Source organism: Aedes aegypti, chromosome 2, assembly GCF_002204515.2.
Source record: "Aedes aegypti strain LVP_AGWG chromosome 2, AaegL5.0 Primary Assembly, whole genome shotgun sequence".
Taxonomy (NCBI): Eukaryota; Metazoa; Arthropoda; class Insecta; order Diptera; family Culicidae; genus Aedes; species Aedes aegypti.
In genome coordinates this window covers 153834492-153848704 of record NC_035108.1, presented here as the reverse complement: position 1 = coordinate 153848704, position 14213 = coordinate 153834492, and the positions used below count along the sequence as shown (strand labels likewise).

The window sequence follows — 14213 nt, the reverse complement described above, 5'->3', positions numbered from 1 at the left end:
TGCCTTAGGAAGTTTTTATTCTATCTAATGCGCTTCATCTTTGAACTTATTGTCATTCTCTGTGAACTTGTGAGCCACCATGCGCCCCCATCGTTGAACTTATACATGTTTAGCCGTTAAAAAGGTCGACGGAATGTTGAAAAGAATTATCAAAATATGCTATCGGAGAAACCCGCAAAAACACACCAATCAGATTGCCCAAATAACGTTTCATTCGCAAATGAACATAAAACTGCACAAATGGAAATATCGATCCCATTAGTTAGTTGCTGTCCACCAAGATTCAACCACTCGAAACCTTTCCATCACGTTGTCGGAGCTACGTGATGTGAGCTTCAGTAGGACAGCTGCTGGAAAATCGGTAGAAGCTTTCTATGCGACGAAAAACCCGTGCACCAGCATGGGGTAAAAGTCGGAATCTGAATGACATGCTTCACCATATGCAGTAGGTATGCTACCAAAAAACCGGACAGACCGGCCGGCGAAGGGAAAGCTTCTCATCCATACTACTGGGGGGATGTTCCGTTCCAGTCGTGACGGATTATGGTCAAGGGAATTGGCTATTTTACGACGATTGCAGGCTCTCGCGAGAAAAACATCACCAGAAGCTTAGCGACACCGACAACCGTGCGATGTCAAGCAGCTGAGTCACGCAAAAATATGGCGCCAGACGGACGTGGTGGGGAACGGTGGGACAAAACGAACCATGGCTCCTAATGCTTCCAACATTCAACATATAATATTCCCACACAAACCAAAAGCTCTTTATTTGAAACCTTCAAGTAGACATGTTGTCACGATGAGAGGGGTTCCAATAAATTGGTCAGATGAATTTAAGTAGCTAGGGTTCACGCTAGATAAAAATTCAACTTTCTAAATTACATTGAGGGCATTCAAGCCAAATGTAACCAATATAAGATGTCTGTATCCATTATCAGAAAATCAAAACTTTGTCTTAAAAACAAGCGCTTGATCTTTAAACAAATTTTCAGGCCTTCCATGTTGTATGCTATACTCATATGGCCTAACCGGTGTTAATACCAATAAGAAAGCTCTGCAGAGAATTCAAAATAAAATTTTGAAAATGATTATGAAGCTTCCTCCCTGGTATAGTACCAATGAATTACATAGAATATCCAATGTTGAAACATTGGAACAAATGTCAAATAAAATTATTAATAATTTTAGACAAAAATCGTTGCAATCTTCTTTTGCCACGAACGGACAATCAACAACTCAACAGGTTTTGACCAATAATTCGCCCAATTCATCACAAATCATTTGAAAACGTCTCTCTAAATTCGTGAACAGCTAAAACATCATATTTGTGCCGATTAATTTTGGACCAGATATTGTAAAATATTGAAAAGTGAAGGTTCACCTTATTTTGACACATCTACAGGTCACTCTCCCTTACTCGATATTCCGTATCTCGATATCGAGTTACATAGTAAAAGTTGGTTTTCATGGCTAACTCGATGATCCCTTGGATCGCAGTTGCACTGGTTTTGTGTTCTGTAACTCGATACCTCCCTAACTCGATGGTCCCTTCAATATCGAGTTATGGAGAGTTCACTATATTTCGGCCACATTTGTTTCATCAAAATTTAATTCAGAAATAAGAACATTTTTGGTGTATTTTACAGATGATATGTTTTATACGAATTACACACATTTCATCAAATTCATATCCCGTTCTAATACATTACAAGCAAGTGGGCACTCTAAGTGTCCGCACAAAATGTTATTAGATATGATAAATAGCATTTTGTACCAACTTCCTCCTTGACCGGGGAAGATGGCGTGCCCTTAAGTGAGAATGGGAATTCGGACGTGCATTTCGGCAAAAAAATGTTTCAAAACTGGATACGGGTGAGGTTGATGGTGTTGGTACTTTCGTTCCGGCTGCACGGTTGATAGAGTTTTGTCTTTCGCTTATTTTCCGGTCCTGTTTTGTAATACTACACTACCACTTTCTCGTGGTGAGCATTTTGATCCCACCAAATGTGTTTTGGTTTTCCGTCAAAATGAATCATTATATGTGACGGTTTGCGTTATAGCAAATGCATAAATTGTGTAACAGAATTCCATTATTGTTGTATTGAATGTGGTTGAATTCTTTTAGTAAGACGTGTGTTGCTTTTCTCGGTGTTAAGGACTCCTATTTTCTAAGCCCGTGACTTGGTTAATTTTAAGTCTCGTAATGATTCTAAAAGCAAGGAAATTGGTTTTTAGTTCAGGTTACTTCTGAGTGAAAAATCTGAAATCGCTTGAATCGGTTTGCGGTAAAAAAAATGACCAGCATAAACAACCAGATATTATTAGGTGGATGCTAAAATGAATGGTGAAGTCAGAGGTATGTTATAATGAAATGGTTTTAATGGATAAGATTGACCCTTCACGGCAAAGTCTCTCTAAAAAATAGTATGTAGGTCTATTTCTCTCAAACGCAGGTGAAAAAATGGAATCCACTTCATAAGAGGCATGTCTAATTTTTGTTGGTGTTCTGAATGCTCTTGTTTGATTCCTATGTTGTGGAAGAAATATAGAAAACGGCATGAATAGCAATCTAATGCCTTGTTCGATAAGTTTTATTTTACGACTTTGACATGTCTTTAATTTAGTCTTAAAGAAAATCGAGCTCATGATATTGAAATTGATGTGTGTTTTGGCCATTCGGCTTTTGCACCATATGCTTCTCAACTAAAATGATTATTGAGCTCTCCTTCGATGTACTTATTCATAAGTATTTGGATATACAAAAGACATGATGTTCAAAATCGACGACTTCTCACTTCAGAGTCTAGTGCTTAAGACAGTAGAGCACATCCAAAGTTAGAACTCTGAAAAACATGGTGATTGGTGTTATGAATTGAGTCAAGTGATCATTCCATTCAACCGAACGTGCTGATTTTGTACCGTGCAGCACTTATGAAGACTGTACTTTATTTGGCATAAAGCTTATGCCGTTGTACATAATGACATTGGAATAATGACCACTTGGCATAATGGTCATTTGACATAATAGTCATTTGGCATATCGATATTTTTGCACCATTTTTTCAGAAGTTCTCAAAAAATCTTCTAGTTTTAGGATCTGTGTCGGTATTGATCATTTGTTTTCTGGATCCGGAGATGTTTCAACACTCCTTGGGAGGCCAACGCGTAGTTCATAACCCACGTTAATTTCTCAGGCTATAGATTTTATATCGTATTTGGATATTCCACTTCAAAAAATTTTGATTATAAGAAAACATACATTATTGGTTACCTTACAGACGTTTCAGAAAAGTAAGTGATCGAGCAAGTGGTAGGGTTTCGGCTCGATTTCCCGCGCGACAAACTAGGCCTTTATAGAATCACATATTCGTTTATTGATTCAAACTTATTACACATAACAGACGTCTACAGTAACCTACGTTGTGTTTAAGACTAAATATATCACAGTGATTTGCAGTGTGTGTTCATGTGGACGTAGCGATGGAAGAGCTCTGCACCGGCAATGCATCTAGCAGAGGCAGCGGTTTGTCCAAACAGTAAGAAATATCAAATTTTCCGGCTAATAGTAATGCATTTTTATCAAAATATTCTTACTGATTCAAGCTATTCACCATGTACCCTGACACTATCAAAATTTCGTTAGTGCCAAACAAACGTTTTTTTTCTTCATTTCAATTACAGTCCAGGACTCCGTCTAATATATGCTTTTCAGACATGTTTTTGGGTATTCCTGGATATCCGTACTAAACATTACAAACATATCACGTTGGGGCTACGCTATCACTAATGCCTATTTGTTGTCTTGCCCATTCTTCACTCCATTCAAATGACCATCTACTTAATTAGACAGCTGGAAAACATGTGTATGCTTAAGATAATTCATAAATTGTGTAATGGTTCATACAACAATTATAACAAGGTTACATGCACTCCAAATAGCCTTATGTTGCTCGAATCGATAGTAATCATTATATCGATCAATGGACAATACACAACTTGATAACGACAGAGTAAAGATGTTAAGATATGAGCCTTGCTTTTTTAAATCTCTTGCTTCTACGCTGTGTTTTCATCAACCTCATTCGTTTATTTTTCTTTAAACCTTATGCTGTTGTTTCATAATGCAAAACAAAATGAATGATGTTTAAAACAAAAGCCGACAACACTTTAATTTAAAATTTCATACTTTGATGTATAGGCTTTGTATAGGCCGTCAGAATTTATTTTCCAGGTCTCTTCTTTGTCCATTTACCATTGTTTTTTCTTGGACTTCAGCCTATTCCAATCAGAAATCATTTGTCTTTCATATCCATCCATGTCCGTCGGAGACTACTACTTTGTTTTATTATTGCAACATAAGATTTTTATCTTACAGAAGCGTTACCAAGTGTTCAATAATTTCTACTTATCTATATTCTACCGGCTCCACCATTATAGTAATTTGACATCGTTTTCCTCAAAGCGACTTTGCGAGCCAAGATAAGACCAATAACTGACTGAATGTCGTTTCTTGGTTTCTATATTGATGATTATCTAAGCCTGCTTATTATTCTACTTACGTTATACTTCATTACTTCCTCACAGGTATGATGGTTAAATTGACTAAATATATTTTGAAGCACAGTTACTTCCCAAACAAACCCAAGACCGTCCAAAATGATTTATATATCACCTGGCGGTTAATTTTGGCAAATGCTAAATAACTTGAAATATAAAGCTCTCAGAATGGGCATACGCAATTTTACTTCTTTTTCATCACATTTCACAGTAAATCTCACTCGGCACTAAAGATTTGGAATAAATCCGGTAAGATCGACGTTATGATAAAATCATTTCCAAAATGAAGCGACATTTATCTATAACAGGTAGCCTCAAAATAGCTACCATTAATACTATCTTGCTTTATTTGTTTGACATATAAATATATACACTTCATAGTTTCTTTTAGAGTGGGCCAACAAGTCACGTTCTTGTTTACAAGAAGTTTTGGAAAAATTGTTATTTGAGTGCTTTTCAATATTGGCTGTGTAAGCGCTTAGATTAGATTAGATTAGATAAAAAGAGAAACCTCAAAGTTTAAGCCAATAATATCAAGATTTATTGGTGACGCAAACGACTTGAAGGTGAATTTTTGAGATATAGAATATTACCTTAAGTGAAGTTTTCATAACTTTGTTATTTTCCAACCAATAAGAGCCGATATATATCGATTTCAAATTGGTTTATCTGCATTTAAAGCATATTACATTATTTTTAATTGTGCATACAACACATTTGATGAAGAAAATATTTCGACCTAGTCATTAACTAAATTTACTAAAAAACATGAATTTTCCAATGAAAAAGACCAAATTTTTCAATTAATTCCCTGTAAAATATTAAGAATAAAGCTGAAACTGGGTATTTGTCAATTCTTTCAAAAGCTCTTAGCAACAACATTTCATCAATTTTATAAAAAATATATATATATATATATTTTCACTGCCCGAACCTGCAGATTATAAAACTCGAATGCAGGTCGAATATTTCCTCGCTAGAGGTCAGCTTTTGGGTTATATTTTCATAATCGGAAAGTTTTAGAATATTACATCAGTGAAATTAATATTTTTTTTTTTTTGAACTAAAACAGTAGAAAACAGCCGTATAAGACTAATGTCGCGACTGTTCGTGTGACCAACATCTAGTTTGCCACGCTCTGACAGCTTGAGTACCGGGTCTTCTTCTTCTTTCTGGCATTACATCCCCACTGGGACAGAGCCTGCTACTCAGCTTAGCGTTCTTATGAGCACTTCCACAGTTATTAACTGAGAACTTACTATGCCAATGACCATTTTTGTATGCGTATATCGTGTGGCAGGTACGAAGATACTCTATGCCCTGGGAAATCGAGAAAATTTCCAAGCCGAAAAGATCCTCGACCGGTGGGATTCGAACCCACGACCCTCAGCTTGGTCTTGCTGAATAGCTGCGCTTTTACCGCTACGGCTATCTGGGCCCGGGTCTATAAGTGTCAAATCAATTTTTTCGACCAAAATAAAACATTATCTACAACATGGCGCTAAACAAGCAGATAAAAACCTCAACAGTAAGTAATAATAAAATAATTCTATTTTGTGAAAACAGCGCCACTAGCGTTCTACCACTTATATATCTATTACTAAAACCCATGGAAATCCCGTTTTTCGACGCATTTCAGCTCATAAAAAACGTATGCAAAAAAATTCAACGATAGAATATTTCGAAACCTTCCGATTATGAAAATAAAGACCATATACTGATATATTCGATGCTTACAATCTGCTTATTCAGATATAGCGTGAGTTTTGCGTGTATATCAAATTATATGCTTTATTCAACTCGTAGTATGAGTTGCATTATAAACTTCAGCTTATTAGTAAAAATATACCGTTTTACCTCATATTCCGAACACTAAAGGCCAACAGTGACTTCAAATGCATCTGAGTCATAAATATGCTGATATATGTGACAATTTTAATTTCTTAGCCAAGTCTAGCTGTTAGTTTTTAGGTGTGTAGAAAAAAAATGTGTATTTAAACTTGTTTAGTATTGCTTTTACGCAAAAGTAAGGAACAAAATTTTGATTCAAATGCCGAATACTGTGTTAATCCTGTCTCATATTCCGAACTCCTTGATTCAAATTCCAAACAGCACGAATAAGACGTATTTAAATGAACAATTTCGCAAATAAATTTATCTGAGCTAGTTTTGCTGCTGTTGCAGGTTTGTAACGCGGACACGTTTGGAGGAGGACTTTTCTTCTAGTTCAGTATCCCTACTATGGTGAGCTACGAAAGTAGTCACCAGTAGAGACTGTTCTTACACAGTTGATTGTTAGTCAAACATTGATTTGTATTTCGATCATTTGGGTTTATATAAGTCTGACAATATTCGGGTTATACTATATTACATATGAGCTAGAATGAGACAACTGGATTACAAAACGAACAATTTGTGCATCTTCGCAAGGTCAGCCATTTGGGTGCCTTGGTGGTCTAACCTGATATGCGCAATGTGAAGTCATTTGCATATGGGTGGAAAAAAGAATAGGGGAAGACTCGAGTGCAGTAGCCTCGGTGCGTATAGCTTATGGTGCATATGGTTGCTATTCTGTTTTGTGTAACTTGATCTACAACGTTCAGGGTTCTAAATTTTCGTATCAATGATGCGAAATATACGATTTTTCACACGTAAGGAGAATGCTTTTTTCGCTTCCTCGCGTGAACATCTTTTATCGCTCACACTAATTTTCCCTGGAGCTACGATGGTGGATAACCGAAAATCACTCCACTCTGTGGATAATTTGATTTTCACTCCATCATATTTTCGCTCACCAACTGCTTCGGAGAATTATCACTATGTGGATAAACAAAAACTAGTGCCGGCGATGGGATTCGAACCTAGAACATTGCTAAAAACAACCGCGATGCGTGCACGCTAACCATGCTACCACACCAACTTGACGAAAGGAGTGATTAATTTGGTGCATAAAAGCAACTGCTGCTCGTGGCGATGGATACAGGAAAAATTCTCCATGGATCGGAGAAAGAGAAAACAAACTTCTCGCAGCTGCGGAAATGTGCAATTATCTATTTTCGCTTTGTTTTGTGGACGGATAAAATCCCAAGGCAGCTGATCGCTGAAAATTGCTGTAAGGGATAAATCCATTATCGTGAGAGTGAGTGAGAATTCGGAAGCCTGACAACGTTTGTTGTTTGGAGTTAATGACTTACTTTGATTTGTTTATGACTTGAATTATTGGGTGATAGGTATTCACGTAACACTGGTCTCGAACTAGAGGATCATCACTACTCCAGAGGTATAAAACCAAGTGTTCGGAATATGAGTCTGTTCAGAATTTGAGACAAAACGGTAATCTCTGGCGTTAAATTTTCAACGATGTTTTTAGCAGTTTTTGTTAAATAACTAAGTCAAGACATTGTTTTGATCAAATACGTTATATGGACAATTTAAACATAACTAAATAAAATTTCAAAATATGTGAAAAAAATTGAAATCGATTGATTCTTCATGAATTTATGGTCAAACAAAAACAAACTTTTCAGTTAAATGAAGGAAATTTGGCAGAAAAGTTCTTATAACTCAGACAGATCTATCGACCTTGACGCTTGCTTCTGCGGGAGCGAGTGACGAGGGCAGGATCAAACATGTCGCGCGTCGGTTGAGTGAAGTGAAAAAGTTCCGCGATCGGTTAGTTCTGTTTGATCTTCGACCTTGACGCCTGCTCCTTGGCAGTGCGTAAAGAAAGCCCGAGCAGTCGTCAGTTGTTTTCCCTCTCGGGTCGTGCGCCTTATTTCTCTGAGTGCTTTTATATAGCCGAGCAAACGAGTTAAGCTGAAAGTGGATTGTTGCTGCTCAGTCAAGGATGACGGATCAATTGGTGAGCTCGTTTCATGCTACTATTTCTAATCTATAAAATATGTGTGACTGCACATTTAATCGATGCAACGGTAGGACGTAAACAAACTATGAATGGTTCGTCACTGTGAGTGTCGACATAGAGTTTATAGTTTATTCATGAATTATTTATGTTTACCATTTTTTTGTTTTCATAACACCCCTTTCATTTTATCTTTATTTTTGTAATTAAAAAACTTTGAATGGTTCGACACTACAAGTGTAGACTTGCAAAAAGGTTCACTTTATTCAACCAACTTTGGATGGTTCGCCACTGTAAGTGTCGGCATAAGAATAAGAGTGTTCTTTGATGTTCCAGCCAATCGAGTTTTTTGTTTCTTTTCAAATAAGTACAATATAATAACACATGCTTTCGTCCTGACAGCTGTAGGAATGTTACATTTAGGTTGTTGTTCAACAAACTTTGAATGGTTCGTCACCTCAAGTGTCGGCATAATTTTCCTCTACATAGAAATTGTTCATATCAAATGAAAATATTATATTTTCATAAAAGCATATTTAAATTTGACAAATAACTATCTATCATGGTCTAATCACTTATCAAAGTGAATCGTTTGACCCAACGATCCTCGCCATTAACAAACATCCCTCCCAGTAACCTTTGTGGACAGTAACATTCCTTTCCTCAATCCCACCTGACTGCAAGGACGTGGCCGGCGCCGTTATTGACCTTGTATAAATAGAGGCACTAAATTATGCACACTGAAGAAGATTATGGCCAATCCCAGCTGAACTTCTAGTTGATTCTTTGTGCATTTTCACTGACTTCGGTCAATCACGGAATAGCAACCATTGATATGTGTAGTCAGTCTAAGCTAAGCTACTAGTTTTGATTTTAGATAAGTTTGGCGTTCCACAAACATTTCATTAACTCAATTTTAAAGAAAATGATGCGAGACGCTTTGAAATTGATTATAAAATAACGAAGTTATGAAGATTTCACTGTAGGTCACACTTTACAACTTGAAAATTCACCTTCAAGTAGCTTGATGCACCTCCAAATAATAATATTTTTGGCTGAAACTTTGAGGTTTTTTTTTTATTCAGTGGAACACATGAATTTTCGATTTTGAGAACCTTCGAGAAATATGCCGCATCCTACTCCGGACCGATTCCAGAGGAGGAGAATTATTCATTTGGCGTAGATTCAACGTAGTGGATTGTAGCCCATCAAGTATTAAGTTAGACCTTTATGCCAAATGGCGATATGCCAAACTCATAATTTGCATAATGCAAAATTGGGAAAAGCCCTTATGATCATGTCGGTGATTCGGTGGCTTCTCATTGAGTAAATGCTACATAAGCATTAGAGTGATGCAAATTTTGAAATTTTTGCTCCCTAATGCTTATCCGACTTATATTACAGTAAATAGCATTCTCCCAAAGTTTGAAATGAATCGGAAGAAATTTGACTGTGCACAGGCCATTTGAAGTTTATATGGAGATTACTATGGAAAACGCCATCTTTTTGTATTCAGCCCTCTATCTCTTCGGCATAATGTAAACACAATCTTCTCATGTGAAATCTTTTCAACTACAACTTTGCCGAAGACCATATTTTGATTGGACTTCAGGATAAATTACTATTCATAATCATAAACTGGGTAGGGTAAGTGTTCCCTTAGTTGTTGGTGTTCCTATAGTTGCGGTAGTGTCGTTTTCACTGATTTTATTATATAAGCCACAGAACCGACTCTGCCAATCGACGTTTTGGCTTGTTGATACACGGAATAGTTGAAAAGAGCGTTTAAATTGCTTCGACTGATGAATTATCACTAAAATTGCTAAAACTTTTCTTGCTTGTACCAATAGTTGCGGTAAAGTGTTCCTATAGTGGAGGGTCCCATAAGAAAACAACGGATACCGCAACTATAGGAACACAAATTAAAAATATACCGCAACTAATGGAACAGTGTACCAATAGTGGAGGTATTATTTTTCACTGACATGCCGTGGATTACTGCGATGAAATCATTTTTCTCATTAAGTCAAGGGTCGTTACTTCCCGTTACAACATTAACATGTACATTAATTGCGCTTCTTGAATTTAGGCGGTTGAATGAAGTTCAATCGTGCTTAGTACCTCCACTATTGGTACATTTACCCTATGCATTTTCCATGGTGAAGCAACTGCCCGGCAGGCAACAGTGGAGCTCCTGGCGGGAAGAATAGATCAAAGTAATCCAGGCTACCTACTATGTTCTACTGAAAAAAAGCAGTGTTGCTCTGAAAGTAATTGAATGATTATCTCAGCTTGATTTAGGCTTTGTTATCAATGATTACAAATTATCCCTACGTCCAATCAATATGTGTTCTTCGGCAAAGTTGTAGCTGGGAAGTTTTCACATGAGAAGAGTTTGTTCACTTTTCCATAGACTATTTTGACGTGAAGTTAGAGGACTGAACACAAAAGGTTTGCCTTTTCCATAGTAAATTCCATATAAACTGCAAATGGCGTGTGCACAGTCAAATTTCTTCCAAATCATTTCAAATTTTAGGAGAATGATTTTCATCATATTGACATCGTTTAAGCATAGGGGAGCAAAAACTTCAAATTTTGCATCAGCCTAATAAGCATGCCCTTCTCCTATTTCAAGCTATAGTAAAAAAGGACAAGGCCGCAAATAGCGATATTCATGCTTCACGTATGGATCAAGGTTAAATCCTAGACCTTGTCCTGAAAGCAGTTTGTATGAAATTATCAAAGAGAAACATGAATTTAGCTAGTATCCAATCTACGAAGTAACGCTAATGTATTGAACACATTTTTGTATATGAAGTTTTATGCTAACAGATAATTCTACAGTCCATATCTCGATGTAATTCCATAGATAAAGCTCGTTTTTATGGCTACCACGCATTTGCACTGGCTCTATGTTCTATAACTCGATACCTTCCTAACTCGATGGTCCCTTCAATATCGAGCTATGGAGAGTTGACTGTATTACTCATAAGGAAAACAATATTAAAGAATGTCAACATGGATATTTTGCATGAAATCGGCTAACGTCATGAACTATTTGGCTGTAACACTTTTTTTTTTTTTTTTTTGTTTATTTTGGTTGCACGTACATATACAAAAATCATTGACAAACAGTATAAATCTCCTCAAATTTGTTTGGAGATTTTCTAAACACCTACTGTAACAGATTTTGGTAAATATTTTTCGAAGTGCATCCCAATCCAGAGTCAGATAGACAACTTTTGGTGATTAGGGTCGAACAAAATGATTAATATTTGTACTGTTGATTGAAACAAGCGAGAACCAGTCTGTTAAAACCATCTGTTTGTCAACCAAAATCATCATTTACTTCCCTTTTGCAAGCTGATTGGCAGAATCAAGTTTTGCCATTTAATATGAATATTCTATTAAAAGGCCTCCCTGGCCAATTGTGCCCAATTTGGCTATCATGGCACGTATACTCGATTGGAAATAATAGCTCGTCAAAAGAGATTCCCCATACATGTCCTGAACCGATTGGATTAAAGTTAATCACGATGCATATTGGAACGTGCTGCTATGGCGAATGACGACAACGATGACCATACGCAGGGATCGGGTCAGAGGGTCAGTGTACCAATGGTCGATCAACTAAGACCAAATTTTTAAATAAAATCGAATGATAATGCCAGCATTATTATTTTTACGCCTTCTGCAAACTTTTCATCTTTCTGGAAACTTTCCATCTTGATTTTTTAAGATAACTATGACAACCACGAAAAATTTTGTTATTAATATTTGTGTATTTAATATCGCTTGAGCCTTTATAGGAACACATGTGCCAATAGTATCTCTTATTATAATTTTTGTTCATATAGTAGCACTAGCTTCACGGTGTATACAAAATACAAATCAAAATCGTTGTTTAAATTTTCTTTGAAGAATAGATTTGAAGTTTTCGATTGATGTTAAATTTGTTCTCAATTTTCAATTTATTTAATTTAATAAAAATAGTTAATCTTAGCAGTGCTACTCTTGGCACAATAGTACTACTTTAGGTGCATGGGAGCTTAAGTTTTTCTCAAAAATATTTCTTTGAATCAAGTTGAACAAAATCAAGCTGTGAATCAATGGTACTTAGAGATGATACGTGTTTAGCTCCTGAATTTCATAGTAATATTATTTAGCAATGCTACATAGCAAAATGGCCATAAATACTAGTTTGACTATAGAGGACCGTCCACTAAGGGTACACCCACCCTACTCACCACAGCACACAAACACAACGGATTCGGTGGCACTCTGACCGCAGACAGACTGGCAACCGACTTTATCTGCCATCGATAAAGGTCAAACGGTATAATCCTACTGGTTGCTGGTCACTGGTGGGCGGCTCTGTCTGTGCGTCTGTCTCTCGTTGACTGTGAGGCGGTAAGTCAGCGGGTGACAGGTACGATCCTACGTGCTATTTTCCTGCTGGTTGACCGATGGAGATTCGGTCAAGCCATTATCGCACTCTGCCTTTCTACAAGCGACAGACCGAGTAGCCCCATGGAGTGACCTTTTCTCGCTGGCGTACACATTGAACCGAAGTGTTAGGATCAGGGCACTATGGGACACTGGGTGCAACAAAAATATAACTTTTCAGTCCTACTTTCTTCTACCTAATGATCCCTTTTCGATACTTGTTTGGACTCGTGCCTTCGATTTTTCGTTGGACCCGTTAGCGAAAGCTAGCGGTGGTAATCCTTCTTGGACACCATCTTGGAAAAAAAAATCTTATAAGGTACTTCTTCTTTTGTTTATTCACTAAACATGGTTGCAACTACGAACAAACGAAAGGTTGAATCTCTGAGTTCACAATTCCCTCCCAAAATAGTGGGTTTTGAAACTGTCCCTAAATTTGGCAAGAATGGGAAAAAGGAATTTTCTCAAGAACGCGCGCTTGTTAATGTTGATAATTGCATCGAAATGAGCAATCAATTCGATACTTTAGAAAAAAATTCCGAACATCAAATCGAAACAACCTCTTGCCCAAGCTCTTTGATTCGAGTGAGGAAACAAAGAATGTTGCCAATTGTTGTCAGTTGTTCCGAATTTGGAGAACTCAGGCAGGAGATCTCGAACTACATTAGGGGAATCAAGGTTTCCTTCTAAATCGCGTTTTGCTGGAAGCTCTTAAAGATCGCGACCTTCTTATCAAACATCTTGAAGAGAAGAAGCCCATTTTTTTACTTATGATGACAAAACTGAACGTTTGTTCAAAGTCGTCTTGAAAAGTCTCTCAAGTAACTATAAGTCACCTGAAGATATCAAAAATGGAATTAATGATTTACTTGGATTTTCCCCAGTCCAAGTAATCATCAAGAAATAGAGCACCCAATCTGGCTTTCTTCGAAAGGGCTTTCTCAAGAAAAATATTTAGTTTACTCTTATAAAAATGATCTAAATAATATTAAAGCTTTAGAAAAAGCAAGACTTATGTTCGATGTCCGTGTGACATTAGAACAATTCCAGAAACCTGGAGGAAATTTTCAGAAGCTTTCATAAGGTACCTTTCATTACATTAAATTGTTTGGTTTTTTGTCGCGATTTTCCTATTTCTGACCCATCGTACAGACAGGGTGTCGGATGTTTGGCAGCGCACGTTCTTCTCTATACCGTTCTGAATCTCTATTCATTCGGTTTATGTTGAACCCGGAGCAGTTTTTCCATCTCTATTCATGGTTCAGCGAATTTATATAGCTTTTCGATGGAGGAATAAATAGAGCTGAGAAATGGGAAACGAGAATATTTTTTGTGAGATGTGTTGAGG

General features: G+C 36.9%; 1 protein-coding gene across 27 annotated transcripts in view; it reads left to right on the top strand.

The window, feature by feature from the left end:
• The window catches only part of LOC5579421 (glutamate-gated chloride channel), a 472520-nt gene that overhangs the window by 146706 nt on the left and 311601 nt on the right, over nt 1-14213 (top strand). The gene's annotated exons all lie outside the window — the stretch shown is intronic.